The sequence below is a fragment of the Terrapene carolina genome, unplaced genomic scaffold (assembly GCF_002925995.2).
Source record: "Terrapene carolina triunguis isolate 2854851 unplaced genomic scaffold, T_m_triunguis-2.0 Scaffold227, whole genome shotgun sequence".
Classification (NCBI taxonomy): Eukaryota; Metazoa; Chordata; order Testudines; family Emydidae; genus Terrapene; species Terrapene triunguis.
Window position 1 is genome coordinate 3,074,562 of NW_020664578.1, and position 8,168 is coordinate 3,082,729.

Genomic DNA, 8,168 nt, shown 5'->3' on the forward strand with positions numbered 1-8,168 from the left:
GGAAGGAGGAAGGAAGGAGTGGTGGAGGAGAAGACTCAGGATGGGGGAAGGAGTAAGGAGTGGTGGAGGAGAGGACTCGGGATGGGGGGAAGGAGGAAGGAAGGAGTGGTGGAGGAGAAGACTCGGGATGGGGGGAAGGAGGAAGGAAGGAGTGGTGGAGGAGAAGACTCAGGATGGGGGGAAGGAGGAAGGAGCGGTAGAGGAGAAGACTCGGGATGGGGGGAAGGAGGAAGGAAGGAGTGGTGGAGGAGAAGACTCGGGATCGGGGCGAGGGCAGGAAGAAGGGAAGGGGAGCAGATAGGTCAGTGGAGGAGGAGAGAGAAAGTTAATCCACCCAGCAAGGACAGGAATCAATAAAACGGGGGTGGTATTTTGAAGTCTCTCCTCTATGATCGAAATGGAATTCGGTCCGTTTCTTCGTGGCTCCCAAACTCTCCACGATTTGAGAGGAGGATTTGAGAGAAGAGAGAGAGAGAAAAAACAACAACCTCCTTTTTAAAAATACCCTCTCTGTCCTGGCGTGGGGGGAGTGGGAGAAATAAGGTTTTGTTTAGATTAAATTCTCTCTCCCTGCTGGGTGTGTATCTATAATAACAAATAATTAATATTTGCAACGTCGATTTGGTCTTTGCAAAGAGCAGAATTATAATCAGAGAGAAAGGGGCGGGGAGGGGGGGGGAGAAAAGAGCTAAAATGACGAAGCCAGATTCCTGGAGGGTTTTATTGTCATTTCAGCCACACCAAAAATCCATCGCTCTTGTCTTCTCCACCCCATTCAAATAACCCCAACCAAACTTTGCTGGACGCAGAAACTCCCAAGGGACTTCCAATTCCTTACGGATCTGGGACGGGGCGGGGGGAAGACAGAGAAAGGGAGAAAAGGGGGGAGAGAGGGGGGAAAAAACCCATCAAAATGCTACCAAGCGTTAAGTATTTCACAATAAACTCTCAGCCAATTTGGACCGTGGCTTCTCTTCCAAACCCAGCTGAATAAAATGCCAGAAGCCAAACACACACCGCGCAGGTTGGCAACAGATCTAAAAAAAAAAAAAAAATTCTCCCCCGGTCCCCCTTCACGTGCATCCAAATTTAAAAGCGATCAATTCCTAATCAACCCCAGAGAACCCTAATTACAAACACAACCGGTCGCCAAGAGCTAAAATAAAACCACACGCCCTCCCCATGCACCGAGGGATCCTGCAGTCACTGGGAGAGCGGATGATTCCTCGCTTATCCTCAGTTCATGCAAATAGGAATCCAGATATCCCACCAAATTCGCTTTTAGATGCAGAGCCCCGCGCTCGGTTTCTTTCGTCAATTTCACTGCCTCTGATCAGGCGGGAAAGTTGGGCGTAAAGGGGTTAGGGGAAAATAAATATAACATAAAAAATAAGACAGGGTTTAAATCCGCTAGGGCTTTGCGGAGTTTATCCGTCTCCGATTCTCCCTTCCCTTTATGGAAGGGACTATCTCCGCGTCTCTGTCACCCCCGCGATTATCTGCCAATACTTCTGTGCGCGTTTTGGTTCGTCTGAATAGGAAGATTTCCCTTCGTTTTCTCTTCTCGCTTCGATTTCTAGCAGACCTCCCTGACCATTTTGTTTAAAGTGATTTTATTTTGAAGGGGGAGGGGGGGGTCAAGATGTACCAAACTCTGTAAATTGGAAAAGAAACGCGTCCAGAAGAGGCAAAAGTGGGGTGGGGGGGGGAACAATGGGAGCAGAGCTAAAGAGAGAGAGAGATCATTTAAAAGAGATGTACTGTACCTTGTGAAAGGCAATGTCTTTTCTCTTCTGTCTCAGCCTTGGGGAAGGATGGTCTGTTTTGTGTCTTTTAAAAGCTAGATTATTAATCACACGCACATTTCACAAGATTTTCTCTCCTCTCCCCCCCCCCTCCCCTTTTGGTGTATGTGTGTCTGCGTATGACTTGCAGGCTCATAAAAGTCAAGATCTGAAATGAGATGGAGACAGATTCCACCTTTTGAATTTTCCTCTGTCTCCTCTTCCCCCTCCTTGGAGAGAAGCAAGGGGGGTTTTTTTTGGGGGGGGGGGGGGGGGGCTGCGGAGGAAGGGGGGGGGAAATCGCAACACACACAAACTTTTAAAGTGAAAGAATGGCCCTTTGGCTTGTCAGTTTCCCCCCCTCCCCCTCGAAGATGGTCCCTGGGAGGATCACGTGGAGAGCGGCTGAACTCTGACAGTGGAATTCATTGACAATGTGGCCATGGAGACACTTTCCTTATAAGGCCCAACATTCCAAGTAGGGGAGGGGGCCGGGGCTGGAACCAGCCCTTGCAACGCGGCGCAGCCCTGCCTCAATCAACGTTGCGGAGGGCCCTGATTGGTGCAGCCCGCGGGAGGCGGGGGGGGTCGGGGGGTGGGCGTGGCTCGCCCTGGTCAGTGGGTGCGAAGTCAGCGAGGGGAACGATTTAAAAGGGGGTGGAGACGCCATTGGGTGGGGCCACGCCTCCCGCTGTCACTTGGTCCCGCTTGCAAAGGGGCTGGGAGGGCTGGCACCTGGTGGGGAGGGAAAGTGACACAAACTTCTGCATCCGAAGTTGTGGGTTGTAGCCCACGAAAGCTTATGCTCTAATAAATTTGTTAGTCTCTAAGGTGCCACAAGTACTCCTGTTCTTTTGACACAAACTTGCATCTGAAGAAGTGAGGTTCTTACCCTCTTATGCTCCCAATACTTCTGTTCGTCTTAAAGGTGCCGCAGGACCCTCTGTGGCTTGTTGCTGTGACTTAATAAACGACCCTGGAACCAAGTGCCACCTTGGGCGGCTCACGTCTCACAAGGTTGCATGATTCGAATGAGTCAAAACGGGACTGGCTTTGCTCCCTGTTAACCCGAAGAGTGGGCTCGGAGAACTTAGAGAGGCAGAGGACGGTCCCCCTGCCTGCAAATGCAAGATCTGTAGCATGCGTTGTAGCCCACGAAAGCTTATGCTCTAATAAATTTGTTAGTCTCTAAGGTGCCACAAGTACTCCTGTTCTTTTTGCGGATACAGACTAACACGGCTGCTACTCTGAAACCAGTAGATCAGTTCTTCCACGGACCGATTAGTGAACGTTTGAAGAGGTAAAAGCACTGGATGGTGTGATGATGCTTCCATAGATGCCAGGGTGATATAGATGTATATACTTCTTGCATCTGAAGAAGTGCGTTTTTTTTTTACCTACAAAAGCGTATGCCCAAATAAATCTGTTAGTCTTTAAGGACTCCCTGTTGTTTTTTTTCAGGGTGATATAGATAGTCCAGCAAATAGCTTAGTTCAGGTATTATTAATTCATTATTAATCATTTATATATTATGCACATGCAGCGCCCTATTGGTGCTACACTTTTTTACAGCCAAATAAAATATACACAAGCTCTTCACTGAGTGTGCACTCTAGCACAGTGGTTTTCAACCTTTTTTTCATTTGCTGGCTGCCTAAAAAATTTCAAATGGCGGTGCAGATCCCTTTGGAAATCGTAGACATAGTCTGCGGACCACAGGTTGAAAAGCCCCTGTTCTAAGGTAAGGACAACCTTTTGCTGAATCCTTAGACATAGTCTGCGGACCCCCAGGGGTCCGTGGACTACAGGTTGAAAACCACTGATCTACCACAATGCTGTTACTATACAAATAATACTAGTTTAGCCTTAGCTAGCGCAGGGTTGTTTCAAAGATTTAAAAGATAAAACTCCTGATGTGTTTACTTACATTAATATTTCTAGCCTGCACTTATCTATATTTGTAAAGAGCTGCCTAAATATATAGCCCAATAGAAATTATTTTAATTGTTTTTAAATAGATGACAAAAATAGTTTAGATAGGGTAGTCATATAACTCCCACTGTTGCAGAATTGGTTGATAATATAATATAATTAATTATAATTAATATCAATTTAAATTACTTAAACCTTATATTTTTGTTTATATTTTTAGATTTTTGACAAATTAAATTAAAAGAGAGAACTGAAAAGGACCAAAAAATTAATGTAAGGATGAGATTAAAAAAGCAAATCAACTGATGGGAAAACACATTTTCACAATAGGAGGTAATGCTATATTACTTGAACGATTTGTTACTTTGATTTAAAACACAGATTTAACACTCAAAACAGAAAGAACAACTGGCAAGATAAAATAGCTGAATGAAAAACAGCTAATGTTTGCACCACGTTTTGAAAAGGTAAAGCGCTATCTAAGTGCTAAATATTTTTAAATAAGGAAAGGAACTCACATGAATTAATCATAAAGTTCCGAAAAAGGCTGACCACATGCTTAAAAAAAATAATAATAATAAGGTGACCTATTGTTAAGCTGATGGGAATACATCTGCACAGAGCTGTCAAGATGTGACAATTTGAATGAGTGAAAAAAAAATCCAAGTGAGATTTTTAAGTGTCTAATTGAAGCTACACATTACACGCGGGCACACACATCCTTCCTTCTTGAACGATCCTTAAAAATGTGCGTTAAAACACATCCAGAAGTCTGGGGGGTCTCCCTTCCCAGATGAGCTATCGGGAGGAAAATATGGGGGTTTCTTGCCCAGGAAGAAATGTTACTTTGTTAACAGAGTTGTCCCAGGTACCACCTCCAAAATCACATGCTCTCACTGCCTAACCTGGCCTACCCGTTACCCAGAAAATGAGTGGGGCATGGGGATCGTTATTTTAAAATAAAGATTCCCGGGAGAATGATTGACTGTAAGTCGACCAAGTGCTAGTCTCATCAGCATGCAGCTCCAGCGCTGTGCCGTGAAAGGTAGAACTGAGTGGGGGGAGAGGAGGTTGCGAAATTAAAACTCCACAGAAACAGGAGACTAAAAGGAAGATAAAAGGAGAGAGTGAAAGAAACCGACGGCTTCTCAACCAAACCAGGGAGGATGGCGAAGGCATGGCGGCGACATAAACCCGCTCGGCTCTTTGTCTGCCAGAGCTGAGGACCTCCTTCCTACAAACTGTGCCGTGGTGCCTTTCCTTAAATAGAGTTCCTACATTCCAGATCACCCTGTGGCAAAGGAATGAATGAGCAGGGTCACATCCTGATCCCTTTGCCACGGGTGCTGAATTTGTGCCATTCTCTGTGCTCTGTGTGGCCCACTGTCTTGCTTTCCATGTATTTCCCTTCCCTCCCGTAAGAAAAGAGACTGCCATGAGTGGTGAATTTAACTGGGGCACATATAGGTAGCTATGCCCTCTTGAGGCTGGCTATACAGTGGTTACAGGACATAGCATTGATCATACTCATCTTTTACCTTGTGCCCTCTTTGTTGGAGCTGCTTGTCATCTCTTGCTTTGTACTGTTATGGCAGGCGTCACCAGGTGGTGCTGTTACAAAGAGTCTTTGTCTTAGCATGCAAGCATCATACAGTCTTACAAGAAATGCTGCATTGTTGTTAGTGTTGTGATGTAGCTTTTGGTGGGGGAGTTTTGGCAAGCAAGAAGAGAGTTGATTCTCTGTCTCTCTTTCTCTCTCTCTCCTAATGTATTTAACTGGGGTTAATTCTTGAGGCAGAATTGCTGCCTGGGAGCCTGGAGCTGCTAGTTGGACTGAGATTCCTATAAGGGGCTTGCTTGCATGCTGTTTGTGACCACCTCTGTTCCAGGACTGGTGTAAATAAAACAAATCACACCAAGAAAATACCCAGACTTTGTATCACTAATTTCTCCTCCAGTAAGAAACCAACCTGCCAGGCCCCAACGTCTGCTTCCCTTTGATATAAGGGGGACAATATTTTAGATCAGAGCAGGGATGGCAAAACTCCCATTGACTTCCCTGGGGCAGGATTTCACGCATAGATTTTTAAGGGCAGAAGGGATCATCTAGCCCAGTGATACTCAGACCTCAGTGGTTCAGGAACCAAATTAGCGACCAACAGAGCCACAGGAGCGTGAATTCATTGTTTCATTTACTATCGTACTATAAATTCATATTTAGTTTATATATATATATATGTATATATTATTCTCGCAGCAAAATGACCTACCAAGTATTATTATTTTATCAACTACAATTGGTTAATAATACAGTAAATGCATCCTGACTGGTTAATGACTTAGATTGGTTAATATTTAAATCACCCAGTGTTTTAATATCATGTGCTTCAAAGAGCCGCAGGAGATGCATTAAAGAGCCACTTGCAACTCGCGAGTCTGAGTATCAGCGATCTAGCCTGACCCCCTGCATAACATACAGGCCATTTCTTGCACCTTGCTTTGCAGCAACTGGCATTGGCCACTGTCAGAGACAGGCTACTGGGCTAGACAGTCTGATGCTGTTTAATTTTTATAATACTGATACCAGATGCCATGGTGATGGGCACATTAGAGGTTTTTTTCTTATGGTCCAAAAATGCTACAGTCCTCAATAGTGTTGCCACAGTGTAACTGTGCCATTCTGGTAGTATTATTTGATACACACACTCAGCTGAGACTGTCTTTCTTACGAGATTGCTGTTAGGTCAGCGGAAGAAGATGCAAACAGTTTACACTCTTGTAAGGAGGTATCTGCTCTCTGTCACACCTGTTCACTGGATTCTTTCAATTCCATGCTGACCTTCACGAGACATCCCTTCCCTTTCCTGCCTGTCAGCGGAGAGTAGCTGCAGGCTCCTCACAGCTCAGGTGTCTTGGATGAACTCGTCAAACCAGCATAGCCTGTGACACTGGGGCTTGGAGAATGCACCTCTGGGCCCGTGCTACAGAATGCAACACGCAGCTCGGAAACCACTGGCTGGAAATCCTTTGCGGAGCAAATCTTTGCCCTATAGAGAGACTTTGGTCCGAGGAGCTCAAAGCACTTGCATCAATCAGTGAAGAGCTCCCCTGCCCTTTGGAGTTTTAGAAATAAAGTGACTTTCTCAAGGCCATGCAGCATGTGTGAGACCCGGTAATATGCCCTAGGAATTTCAGCTGCCAGCCTCTCGCTCACAGCCCACCCTCCCTCACTAGCGGCAGGAATAGAACCCAAGTGTCCAGTCACTAGACCCATGCTCTGTGCCAGAAACAGGGATAGAACCCAGGAGTCCTGACTCCCTGTCCTCCCCCCCCCCAGCTGTAATCACTAGTCCACACTCCCTGACCCATTCTGCATGACATGTTCTTTGTATTTTTCACCCCCCACTTGCATGAAAATAGGGTCTTTGTTGCTTGGAGATTCAACCTATTCCCCGTCTGAGGTCATAATCCTCTGACATCACTTCCGTCTTCATGGCAACCAAGTGATGCATCAGAGGAGAGAGGGAGGAGTAGCAGGAATGAAGCAATGAAGAAGAGGCCCTGCGTTCATGTGTCTGTTAGGAAAAGCGGAGGAAAGACAAACCATTAAGGGGTCTGAGATTGCAGTGGTACAAATGACTACACAAAGGCAATGGAGTGTCAGGTCAAACCTGGGAGCCAATGGAAGCTTTGCTAATCCCAATGGCTCAAAAAACGTGAGTCGGGCTCCAAAAAAAATCCAGAGATTGGCTTAAAAATCATGCGATTTTACCCAACTAATAATAAATGTTGGGTTCTCTTTTTTTGCCCCCCTTTTTTAATTTAATAATTTGAGTCATGCTCGCTATATGTTTTCAGGCTTCCCTTCACAATCGCGAGTGCTAGAAACTCACTTTAAAAAAAAAAAAAAGATTCCCGTGTAATTACATGAATCCGGGAGCTGGGGCTTTAAGAAAAGCACCAAATGTCGCAAGGCTCGTGAAAAGATCTTGAGAGTTGGCAACACTGCAGCAGGATGGATTCTCAAGAGCGTCATCCAGAGTTCTCTATCAGCTCTTTTGACTAGTCTGGCCTTACTGAAACGCTGTCACTTTAACTTAGAGCTGGAATGGAGCTTTCCAGAGAGCTCGCTTCTCACCTTACATTTTTCAACTGTAAATCACCATCTGGGGCTCTAATTTTGGTTGAGCACCAGGATGCAATGCGCTTGTGCTCCCAGGTCACAGGAAATCTAAAGTGCTCACCTATTAAACTAGCCACATTCCATGTGGTGGGAAAAGGAACTCTGGTTTTGCAGTCCAGCAAACATAGCTATATATCATACACATGTGTCTAAATAGATATATTTAGCTTTGCTCAGGATTGCTTCAATGTCTTGATTGCATCGTTAAGTGGCCGATAATTATACTTGTTGTGTCCATAGTTACCAGAAACTCTTTAAATCAAGACACG